A 13,145-nucleotide genomic window follows, 5' to 3' on the forward strand; every position below is an offset into this window, starting at 1 on the left:
GACTTTTCATTTCCTCCAACCTCCAGGAAAAAAAAATTGTTTTGTTTCAAGATTAACTGTTTCATAGCAGATCAAAGGAAATTCTTTAAGCCCTGTAGTCTAAGTGAGAATTGTGCAGCTAGGCTGTTGGATTTAGCAAAATAAACAAAAACACAAGAGGATGTTATTTAGCAAGAGATTGTAAATAATAGTAACAATCATTAGTAAACTTTAATTTCCTTAGAGATGGCTTCCACTCTGACTGGGTAAAAACATTCTACTTTTAGCCTCTGTCTTGTCCGAGTGTTCTGTGAGATTGGCTGGAGAGATTTTAGCCCCGTCAGCAGTAGCTTTGTTTCAGGGCTGTCCATGCAAGAGTTGGAATGGGGTTCTGTAAAGCAGTGGGTTCATATAAGGTCGGTGGCATCAAGGCAAAAAGAGATGCATTGCCTCACTGAGGAGTTACTGACAAAGGCTAGATCTTATTCTAATGAGGTCAATCACCTCAGGGTCCCACTATGTTCAGTGCGTAGAAATTAGCTACAATGGTAGATAATTTAAAACAGTTAAATTACTCTGTGTCTCACATCTCAACCTCTTGCATTTATCCCATACTGCCTCACCACGGCTCCCTCATTCTGTGCTTGGGAGCAATGTGTGATGTTTTCCAAACTATGGTGGAGTGCTTTGTATACAAAGTGAGCACAGCACAACTGGCTACATATTCAGCAGCTTAAGAGAAAAGGAGTAGGTGTGGGCTCATGAAATAAAAACCCTAGGGTCATTTTTGTACTGCTTGGAGAACCCTGGAAGGAAGAAGACGGAATTCTCTGTTAGCATATCTTAATAAGCAGCAGATTTGCAAAGGACTTGGGTCTGGCTACACTTTGCAGCACAGTAACTATGAAAGACAGCCAACTTATCCATGGATCTAAAAACAGAGGAGTCAAGGGAGGTTGCTGCTGTGCTCAGGCTAAATTAAACTTCTGAGAAAGAAATGAGCCCTGGTGGAACTTGGTGCTAATGTAGCTGTGCTTCCAACCCAGGCCTGAGTTGGTCTCTCTGCAAAGCACTTCACTGAACATGCTCTTATTAATCTTTAGAAGAGTCTTAAATGTGCAGTTTGCTCAATGAACTGGAATAATTAAGAGAGCAGATAACAAGAAAATGCATCTCTTTTGTCAGAAAAAGAGGATGATTGTCTGACTGATGCTGCATTAAGTACACCTTAAAGCTTTTTCTATGTACCCTACACCCAGCTGGTCTCATTCTTGAGTGCTATCTCATGTCCCCATACTAGTCATTCTTCTGATGGGGTTCCCAAATTTATATTTCTTTGCCAACAACTGAAAAAGTTCTCTGGGATCACTGCTAGGTATAAGCAGCTGGTAACACTTAGATGAAGTGAACTTAGAAGTGTGAAATAGAGGAGGTTAAATAGAATAAAGTACAGATAGGGAGCAGATATTTTAAACCGCTCTGGAGTTTCTGTTGCAAGTGAATTGTGAAAATATAAGGATCAGCAAATACAAGCTGTGGAATAGCAGGATGATTTAGATGACTGGAGAACACTGAATTATTTTGCTCAGATTTTAGCTTGGTTTAAATTTTGCTGGTATAATTATAAGCAATGAGAAGACAGGGCTTTTGTATCAGGATGTTAGGAGACATTGTTTGGAAAAAAATGGAGAATCCTTCAATGAAGATTTACGTTACAATTTGGGACAGACTGTGTGTATGCAGAGTTAGAATTTGCATTTGGATTTATCTCTTCCTGCAGAACGTGTCACCCTTGTAATTATTCATTCCTCCAAAGCTCCATTAAACAGTTTATATGAATTGTATGCTACGTTATACAAAATGTGCTTGAAATTTGAAGGAAATTAGTTTGCAAACACAGAAAAATTGAAAGTCAAAAAGATGTTTTTAAATTAAAAGCAGATTGCTAACCAAAAAGATGAGCTCTTACACCTTCCACTAACATAAGAAACACAAAGAGTAATTACTTATGAGCTGGAGTTGGCAAACGTTTTTCACTCTTAAATGGTCATAAAAGGGTCACTTTACTCACCACGGAGGGAGGAACAAGCTTTTAAAAACTTCTTAGTATACACAATTCGTTCCTCTTGTTCTATCAGCACTACAAGATTTCAAGAAACAAAAATCCTTTCACTAATATGTAATTTAGTACTGTGATTCACATTTTTTTTTCTTTTATTGTTTCTTCAGAAACAAATGGACCATCTATGTAGATTATTATGTGATTATCTGGCTCTGTTTGAGAAATATGATCTAGTTTTTAAGGACTCTCATGTCCACACATCTAAGGAACTTGTGATATTATGATATTATCATAATGATATTTATGATATTATCCTTCCCTTGGCATATGGTGGAAATGTGACAGTCAGGGTTCAATGAACTTCTTTAAAACCAGTTGATGTGGACAATTCAGCATTTGGCAAAAACATTTCTTGAGGCACACCAATCGTTTACAGTATAACTATGGCATAAGTCAGTTTTGTGTACCTGCCACTCTGACCTCAACTAAGAAATTGAATTTTAGCTTCAAAGTTGCACCTCAGTTTTGGTAACTGTCTTTCTTGTAATCCTGAAATGGCTTGAACCATAATGTTAACAGTGAGCTGTCAAGCATTTGTGCCCACAGGAGAGGCTCATCCATTCTAGTAGAGAAAGCAATTTCAGAGTATAAAGAAAATCATGAGAACATCTGTAAACTCAGGAGTCAAGTCTTCAACTAACGTAACAAAAAAAAATTGCTGTCTCTGGAGCTCTTGTTCCCCAAGGCTCTTGTTTTCCAAGTGAGTTTGTTTTTATGATACCAATGGGAAGCTTTCTGTTCCATTTGTTTGTTTTTTAAATTAGCTGTTGTTCTGTGAATTCTGAATTGCATTTCTAACACACTTTGCATACATCTAATGTCACCTCCACAGAGTATGGTTCAACTCCCTTTGGCTGAAGCATTTCATGTAATTAGCTACACTTTCTCCAGCTGTTCAACTCAGCTCAGCTGAGTGCGCTTTACAATGAAAGTCCTGTAGCCACTTATTTCCCCCTCAAGTAGGATTGTTGTTGGGATAGCAACTTAAACAGCATGCAAGAAGACAAGGGTGCCTTGAACTGAGCTGGAGCCTTCACTAAATCCTGAACACATCCAGTCAACACTGTAAGTGCATGCATATTTCATGAGATATGAAGTTGTTTAAATGAGCAGAATGATTATTTTTCAGAAGACACGAATACTTACTGCTAGGTGAAAGAGTTGTGGTCTTACATTGGGTTAAACAATGATGTCTGAAAACAATATGCTCATGTAAAACTTTGCAAGGATTTTTTTTGTCTTTGCCTGTAGCCTCCAATTTTATTCTTTAGGTAGTCTTCCTCTGGCCTTGATAATGATATTTACTTGCCAACGCACTGTTCTGTACTCTTTCATAGTTTCTTCAAGCATTTTAGCTGGTTAATTAATCAAATAAATAATTATATAATCACAACAGTAGAAAATTAATCCCTTTCATAAGATTTGAGCTTTAAAGAATTAATGTTACCATTTACATATGCAGATACAAATGGTTACATAGGGATCTTTTTTTAGAGTACTAGTACAGCATTGGAGTGTGTGAATGGTATGTTAATGTATGTGTACAAAACAATTTCTTCAGCAAGCTGAAATACTGAAAGATATGACTAGAAACCTTGATGTTCAGCTGGTACTAGCTTGGAATTGGTGTGGAATTGTTCTTTGCTTTTCCTTCCTATGACAGGGAGCTGGTAATAAATATCAGAACAAAATCTTCAACATGCTCAAGTATGCTTTAGCAGTCACTATCACTTATGATACTGGTAAGATAAAGGCTTGAGGAAAAATAGGTTATTCTGCTTCCTGTGAACACAGTTCGGATACAGTACCATAGCTTCTCTAGCGTTTGCTGTTTATGTCACTAGCTTGAAGACTCTACAAAGACTAATTTCAAGTCTCTACAAAGGTGAAAGTAGAGGAACCTGAGTAATGAGAAGTATTTCCTAAAAGATCATATCTCCTGACAAAGTTTTGTTCTTAAATATAAAATATCTTTGCTGGAAAAGACCTCCATCTAAACAGACAGAAAAATGAGAAGCTGCTGGTGGACACTTAAGATAATGGAATTTTGAATAATGTTGTGAAAGAGCAGGAGTTTGAACAGATAATGTGCATAGTATTTAGCTTCTCTTGTTTACATCAGAGTTGATTATTACTCATATATTTTGGGAAATGATAGTCAACATCCATCACTGCTGCTCCCTGTTTTACTGGGTGTTCCTCCAACACAATAATTTTTCACCAAGCTACTGCTCATTCCTTCTGTTTGTGATTACTTCCTTTTCAGTTTTCAGGGACATGGGCTTAGCTTTGCTTACACTCCCATGTTTCCTGTACTTCTTGGACCACAGTAAACAAAAAGTTCTCTTAATTTCAGATTAACTAGAATTTCTTTGCTTGGTTTCAGGAGAGAGGCTGTTTTTCTTTCAGATGTGTCTTAGGAAACAATTGTGATATAGATATCCCAAACTCCCTGGAGCTTGCAATTTTATTTTCTTCTGTGCAACAGCACTAAGACATTTTGTGCTGCGTACACGTAAGAAGCTGATCTATAGAGTACAAGGGAGAATAAAAAAATTGTGAAGAATAGTATTAATTTCACTATATAGACTTCAATGTAAATATTTTAGGCATATTTTAAGTTGTCTTTACTGTTGCAGAAGCATTTAAGAAGAATCTTTGTAAAACTGTATCATTGAGATGCAACAGATCTTTGGCTGCTTCTGACTCTCAATGTAATTTTGATGCTTCAAACCTCTGCATCAAAGTTCCATTCACAGTAAGAGTTAGGAAAAAAAAATATAAATTCTTTCAGATGCACTGATGGCCTTCAAGACTTGTGTTCTGCTGACTTTTAATGTGCAGCAGTCAAGAGTAGCTCTCACTGTCTCAGCATTTTGAACAAAATGATTTCCAGATCCACCAAAGCAAATTGATAGCTATAACGATAATTTTGTATTTAGTGCCTAATTCGATTTAGAAATGCTGTCTTTTTGGTTCTGCCAGATGGGTATTCACCTTATTCAGGAATTAGGTCAGCCTCAGTCGCTAATTCCCCAAACTCACAGCTATTTAAAAAAAAAATCTTCCTCTTTAGAGGCTCATTAATATAATATATGTATTATTTTTGAGTACTAGGCCCTTTTAGGCATGACAGTAGAGGGAGGTGATTAAAGTACAGTCTTTTTCCCAAACATTCCAGTGTAGCTCAGACAGAAACTATGTGGACGAGAATTTCTATTTGAAATTCTGCGGCCTCAGCAGTGTGGGATGTTATAGCTATTAACTGCCAGGATCTCTTAAAATTTTGACCATGTAACCATATGCAATATTCACTGATGTTAATGTTGAAATTTACAATTATTTCCATTTACCTAGAGTAGGAAAGTTTGTGTTTTATTTGCTATTTTTACATTAAGTGTATGTAAAAGGAAATCAACAAAAATTCCATTTTCTTGGTTCAGTTTGCATGTAAACATAAAAAGCTGATACACGTGTCCAAGAGAGAACAAGAAAAAACAAGAGAAAACAAGAAAATTGTGAGAAACAGTATTAATTCCACTATATAAACTTTAAAGCTACTACAGTATGAAGCATTCCTTCACCTTCACCTTATTTAGCAGTAGTGACATCATGGACCATAAATCAGACTTAGTTTCTCATGAATTAGCAGGCCTCCAAGCATATACTGACATGATAATTACATGGTCCAGAGAAACTGCTTTCAGTTTTATATATACCATAAGTGAAGAACAAATGGAATTTATGAATCCTCTAAAGAATATCTAGTTGACTCAAAGTGCCTCCTATCAACATCTTGTAACATCTCCACATCCACTGATGAAGACCATCACTTTTTCTTTCAGAGACATGACTCTTTTTCAGTGTGCCCTGGTTATGTGAATTTAGTCACATGGCAGGCTTAGAACCAGGACATGTAAACTATGATATGTGAAGTGAGCCAGTGCTTGTGCCAGATTTTAGCTAATTATGTATGCTATGTTTGTACTTCCTGGATTTCCTGTTGTTACTACTAAGTAGCACAATTGTGGTGGACTGTACTCTTAATCCTCAATGTCCCTCTCCAAAAACTTCTAGGAATCTGTCTTTTGTTGCTGTTCTCCTAAAGAGTATTACAGCGACAAAAGTAAGCAAAGCTACAGGGAGAACTAGTTATTTAAATTGTACTTGACTTACTGGTTTCGAGTAGAGGTTATGCTGAAAATAGGTTGTGAGAAATTACAGTTCTAGCAAATGTGGGAGGTTTTGAAGTGGGTTGTTATTTAAGATTTTCTGACAAAATTGATTGCTAGCTACATGAGAACCCCATGATTACTATGTCATTCCCTCAAAATACGAGTGAAACATATAAATGCATGCACAGCACAGCTGTGTTTAGAAGGCTGAGAACCTAAGAGTAAATGTTAAAACAGAGAGATGGAAAGGATTGAGGCCCTTTCTCTTTTATATCTAAACTATTCCTCCAGGAAGCATGGAAATTTAAGAGTAAATCTCTGTTGGGCGGGGGAAAGGAAGAAACATTCTGGCTATGTATATACAGACAAACTTTAAGTCAGATGCAAGTGATCACTTGTAAAATACCCTAGGCCACTATTTTTCAAAATCTAAGTAGTCAAACATGATCTAATAGTTTCATTTACCTGGTGAAATGATTAAAGAATTATAATGGACTTTTATGCATTGTGATACTTTATTTCAGAAAACATTTCCATGGTAATTAAATCCTTGATAAAACACGCTAATTTATGTCACCTATGCATCCCCTTTTTTGTTCTTGTCCCTGTTGCATCTGGTCTGGAGCCAGCCATCCTCCTCCAGTTTGTGGAAGGCACTCTCTCTCCCCTCCTGTGGATGCTGGTCCAAAGGGCTCATTTACCAATCAGGACCAGAGAGTAGGGGAAAGGTTGCTCAGGATGGTACCACTTTTATTTCCACTTCCTCGTTCCAGCTGAGTCCTACCTGTTAAGCTGCTGAAATGGTCAGTAAGCAGCGGGTTGCCTTTAAAAATTTCCTTTCTGGTTGCAGTCAAAAAAATGGACACTTAAATTCAATATATGTTGTATTCTGTGAGAGAAAGGAAGATTTACATCTCTGGCAAACTTGAGTTATACTGGAAAAAACACTGGGAAAAAAAATTATAGACCTGTGGTGTCATCTCATAAGTCAGATAAAGGAAGTGACATAATAAATACTTGTGCTCATCCTCCTTTAGTGATGTTGTTTTTCATTTTGATTAGTGATTTTAAAAGGCACATTTCTTAGTTCTCACCTTTAGGAGGGTTTTTTATTATACTGCTCCTATAAGTACATGAAAACAGCTCACAATAAACCAATATATATACAGAGTCTAGAACATTCATTTTCTCATGTGAAACAATGCTGGTGCTTTAAAGAGCTGAAAGTGTTTTACTGAACAATAAACACACTGAGGATCATTATTAATGACGGACTTGTTAATGTGTGAAATACCTCCTCAGTCTTCTCCAGGGTGTTTAAATTAATCAACTGCTAGGAATAAGATACTAATTTTCCTTTCAATCTCACTAGCATCATTCCATTGACTTTGCTGATATCTGTTCTGCATTATACCAGTGTGACCGAAGTATTAAGCTTTAAGTCCACACATAGGTGTGGGCAGCAGGTCTTCAGGGTGAGGAGAAAGTAATATTGTCTAAACCTAATTTTTGGATGATTGATAAGACTAACAATATCAGCATAACAAAAATGTACCCTAAATAGTCACTTCTCAACAATTTTGCATCCATGTAAAACTTGTTTCTTCAAACTGGCAATTGACAACTGCTCCTCAATTAAAATACAAAGCAAAACAAAAGAAAGACATTATTAAGTTACAACATTTGTATTTGTCTTTCCTTTTATTCTAAGCATGGCAGCAAAGATTGATGGGACTGGACAGTGCCAGGACAAGAGGACATGGGTGCAAACTGGAACACAGGAGGTTCCCTCTGAACACCAGAAAGCACTTTTCACTTCTGTGCTGTGTGGGTGAGATAGCACTGGCAAAGGCTGCCCAGAGAGGCTGTAGTCTCCTCCATGGAGATCTTCATCAGCTACCCGGACCTGGCCTGGGCACCCTGCTTTTCAGGGAGATGGACAAGGTGACTTCCAGAGGTCCCTTTCTGTGTCAACCACTCCATAATTCTGTGGTACCATGATGCACTCCAAATGGTGTTTGGTTTTGTGTGCTGTTTTAACTCAGGCGCTCAGGAATCTGCACAAAGGCATTTTTCATTTTGCAGTCAAAATGAAGGACATAAGATAAAATAAACATAGAGTTGTTCGAAAGATAAAGGAAAAAAAGATAATTCTTTCAAGCCATGAAACAAAAATATATTGCTCCATCTGAAATTCAGATGAATTGTCTAAAGGAGCCTGTCAAAGTTATACATATAAATTCTCTAAGTGTAGCCTGGAATCTGAAACAGAAATCTTAACTATTTGTTTTGGTAAAAGAATGGTTGTGCACCTGAAGTTACCAGAGAGTGTTGCACAGCCACAAACCCTGAGGGCTGCTGTGCATGCAGTAAATAGATAAGTAATAAGAAAATAAGAAATATTGGTGATAGGTGGACGGTCAGACTGGATGGTCTTAGAGGTCTTTCCCAAACTTGGTGATTCTATGATTCTAATTGCTGCTGAGATTTGTGAGTCAAGTACAACATTACAGAGTAGGGTTTTAACTGCTCTCACGTGTAAAAATTCCCTGAAATACTGAGAAGGATGAAAAGGGAAAGAAGAAACTGTCAATGGTATAAATGGACAATTGACTAGACTGGACAATAGGGGGAAAAACACCAGAAAATGATGATGCCAGTATATCCAAACCTAGTAAGCTTTCAGCTTCCCATTCTCTTCAGATTTTCAATGACATTTTCTTGGCTGAAGGGTGAACCAGGCTGTAAATGCCCTCGAGTCATTTGCCATTTGTGCAACTACAGTTTGGGTAATGTTTGTTTGCACATAGTTTTAGGACAGCATATGGGATTAATACTTTTAAAGCTGACTACAAGAAACATTCTTTTGATGATCGTACATTCCCTCCAGTCATGCTTGAATTTATCTTCCCAATTATCTTTATCAACAAACATTTCCAGATTGCTTCTGATTTGTCTATTAAAATATACTTGGTGCTAATCAAAACTGTGCGTAACCTACTAATCATGCTGTCAGCTGCCACTAGCTCTATGGAGATGGCAAGATTCAGGGAAAAACAAAATTCAATTATACGGTTATCTAACCCAGTATTTATTGATGGGCTTATTATGTAAATTCTAAAAGGGCAGAAAAAAGGATACACTTAAGAGACTTGGTCAGCTGATGGTCCATTGCTGTAGTTCCATTGCTTGCACATGAGAAAAGGCAGGCGAGAGCCGTTAGTGAGATATGTTCCACTGTGCTCTTCTAAGTAGTACTTAAGCAATTGATTTCAATTCACATTCAACGAACAATTGCATGTAAATCTAGAAGCATAAAATGCACAACTGTTTAACAGCACTATAAATAAAAAAATCATACTACTTTTTCACTGAAAAATACTACTTATCATTCTGAACTTGCTGTTTTTCTTTCACTGGATTATTTCTTTAGTAATTACTTCCATGACAGTAGTATTCACATGCTCAGAGAAGTCTCAGTGATTTGCATACATGATCATGCACACTCTCCACCTCATAATCTTGCTTGAAATGTTACAGTGACAGTCAAGAGGGTAAGAAATAACCTTATTATTTTTACTCCTTGGCCTGGAAACTAAGATCTGGAGAGATAAGGACTGTTGGGAGTTCTGCATTTCTTTGAGGTAAGCTGTAACAAGCACAGAAGTCTCCTATTTTCAGAAGCACTAGCTTGAACATAGCAGAGACCTGGACAGAGCAGGATGCAGGGCCAGATTTGTCATTTAATGACAGTCAAATTTACATCCTCCATTAAAAGTACGCTGTAGAAGTTTGACAAGCTGGATTGAATAGTTTGCTTATTGCTTTAAATTTATCAAACTGTAATTCTAGGAAATAGGAAGGGATGCATGCTTTAAGGCATAACGATTATGGGATTTATAAGGAAAAGTACAAAGAGGCTGCTTCAAACCAATTTAAAACGATTGCGCATAGACTTTCCTTCGTTCTAGATTAAAAAAGATTATCTGAAATCAGAATAGGAAAGAGGAAATTTTTTTTATATATGTTCTTGCCTGTGTTTCCCTTTAGACCTACATCCACCTGAAATTGTTTGGGTCAGGCCCTATGGGTCTTTGTGTAGGCACAGCTTGTTTTGAAACTGAAGATCAAATATCTTACTTCCTATAATAATCACAAATGCAGTGGGATCACAGAACAGAGGAATTTGTTCCTTAGATATCCATATTTCTAAAGGCTCCTAACCAGCTTTGTAACCGTTGTTGGCCATTAGTGCACTCAGTCTCTGGTTTGCTGGTGTTCAGAGAATCAGTGGAAACACTGAGAGGTCAGAACCTGCTTCAAATGAATTGACTGCCTTGTTAAAGGGTGCAGAGATGGGATTCTAGCAATGGTTAAAACTCATAAACCTTAGATATGGCTATATGAAGTTAATCTCTCCACTCCTACCCTATAGTTAATGAAGAGGGAGATCTTTAGAATCACAGGATCACAAAATCACAGAATGGCCAGGGTTGGAAGGGACCTCAAGGATCATGAATCTCCAACCCCCCTGCCACATGCAGGGCCATGAACCTCCACGTTTAATGCTAAACCAGGCTGCCCAGAGCCCCATCCGACATCAATATCAAGAATATCAGATGCTTCCAGGAAAGGAGCTCCTTTCTCTTCCCTGCCCATGCAGGCAATGTAGCTCTCATGGGTACATTGTATGGTGTCCTTAAGGAAATAATCTCCAGTATAAAATTACTAGTTACATCTTTTTACTTCTCTCTATTTTGTTCAAGACCCAGTTGAAGATTTATAGAATCGAGTCTACAACGTTCACTTGCATGCAATGAGTAAGTACCAAGTGCAGAATGTATGCCTATTTCTAGGAAAAGATCCATTGGACATTTTCACAAAAAGAGCTGAAAATTCAAGTTATTTTCCTGAAAACAACAACAGCAACAACAACAACAAAAAAACAACCAAAAACAACCAACCAACCAAACAAAAAACCCTGAGGAAAACACCCAAGAAAAATCAGAAGACAGACACCTTCTCAGTGTGAATGGTGATGAATGTAGATAAAAATAACGTATATGCAGCTTCCAGGAGCCATAATGACATATCTACAGCTAATCCTGGTATAACATTTACACAGAAGAGTACACTGAATGTATGTAGCAGTGTTGCTTAGTGAACCGTAGAGAAAATGGGCTTTTATACATATTTATTAAATATATATTAAAGAGGAATCCAGGAAATGGAAGGAGAACTCAGCCAAAAATAGTGCCTTTAAAGACTTAAGAAGATGTTTTGGAGGCAATGGAGCTCAAGGATGAGAATGGAGATTTGACCTCACAGCTTGGAAGACAATTTATTTGTTTTTGTGTCAGGCAGGCAGTAACACACAGTAGGTGAGTTTGGGAAGGGAAGGTTGTGGGCAGCTGCAGTACCCGTGCTCACACAAAAAAGCAAATAGCATGTATGTTTTTCCTGTGTCATCTCCTGTATCAGGAGAAGCAATATCTTCCACTCAAGAGACTGATCTTAGTCATGCTCTAGACATAATCAAAAGCAGCACATGAGGAAGAGACATTTGTTCCTCTTCCAGATTTTTTTGCCAGTCACTCCTCTCTTGTCCTCTTTCTTCCACCTAAAAGCCTAACATCAAAGAAAAATTCAATATCATCTTCCTCTTCTCCCACTGCACCCAGTGGGAGTTCTTTTGGCTGGAATTTTTCTCTGCTTTCTTAATCATCCCTTGTAATCTTTTCCTGATCCTGCAAAAAGGCTCTTCTTATTCCCAAAGATCTGCTATAAAACATTCCTCTGTTGCTTCATATTGTCTGCTGCTTTGTCCCTAGCTATTCTGCCTTTTAACATTTCTATTATGTTGTTTTTTGTTACTGTGGTTCTTGTTTTTGCTTAGTCTTTCATTCATATTTTCAGCCTCAGTCCTTTGCATACTATCTGCTCCAGTCACCTTTTCCAACTGCGTTTAGAAATGTCAAGATACTAACAGGGTTATAGGTTGTTTGTTGATGCTTTTGTTTTTGAATAGATGGCTCGATGAAATTGAAATAACATGCAAAATATGAGAAAGAGGAACAATATTTTCACCGATGCAAGTAGGCAACCAGAAAGATTGTGCAAGGACTCAAATCTTAATGAAAAGCTATAAATAATTCAACACTTCGATTTCCTTGGTATGTTCCTCTTTCTGGGAAAAAAATAAAAAATAATGGCACTATTTTGGCAATAAGATAATTCTATGTAATAACACAATAATCAAAATAATAAAGTTTTATATAATTGTATGGTAACTGCTGAGTCTGCTGGTAACAGCCTGAACCACTGACTGAGCACCTGGGGGAAGGACCAAACCAGCCCTGGGAGCACAGGTGAAGGCAATTCAGCCATATTAACAGAAGAGGTGGAGCCTGGCTGCACCTCTCTCATTTAAGGGCTGACTGCCACTGGGGAAGGATTTCTGGTTGGAGATCCCTCTCTTGTGGAGTCTTTCCTATGAGCCTAGATCTTTGGAGGCAGGTGAGCATCTTTATTTTTCCTTTGAAATACCATCCTATCTATTACGCAATAATATTTGCATTCCTATTGCAACAACACAAATAATTGTATTACTGCTAGGATACAGCAGTACCTAGCTAATTTAGCTGATAAATAGAACACAGAAGAAAGATGGCAAAGAAGTTTGGCTGTTAACCCAGGATTTGGGAAATCTGAGTTCGAATCTTTCAGAGGCATAAGTTTTTCATATGGCTCTGAGTGAATAGTGGCATTTCTCTGTCCTTCTATGCACTATAAAAGGAGTTTGGTGGTTTCAGTTTCATATAGAAGAGTTGTAAGAATTACAACATTGTTTGATTTTGCTCTGTCAGAAC

Source organism: Tetrao urogallus, assembly GCF_951394365.1.
Source record: "Tetrao urogallus genome assembly, chromosome: 2".
NCBI lineage: Eukaryota > Metazoa > Chordata > Aves > Galliformes > Phasianidae > Tetrao > Tetrao urogallus.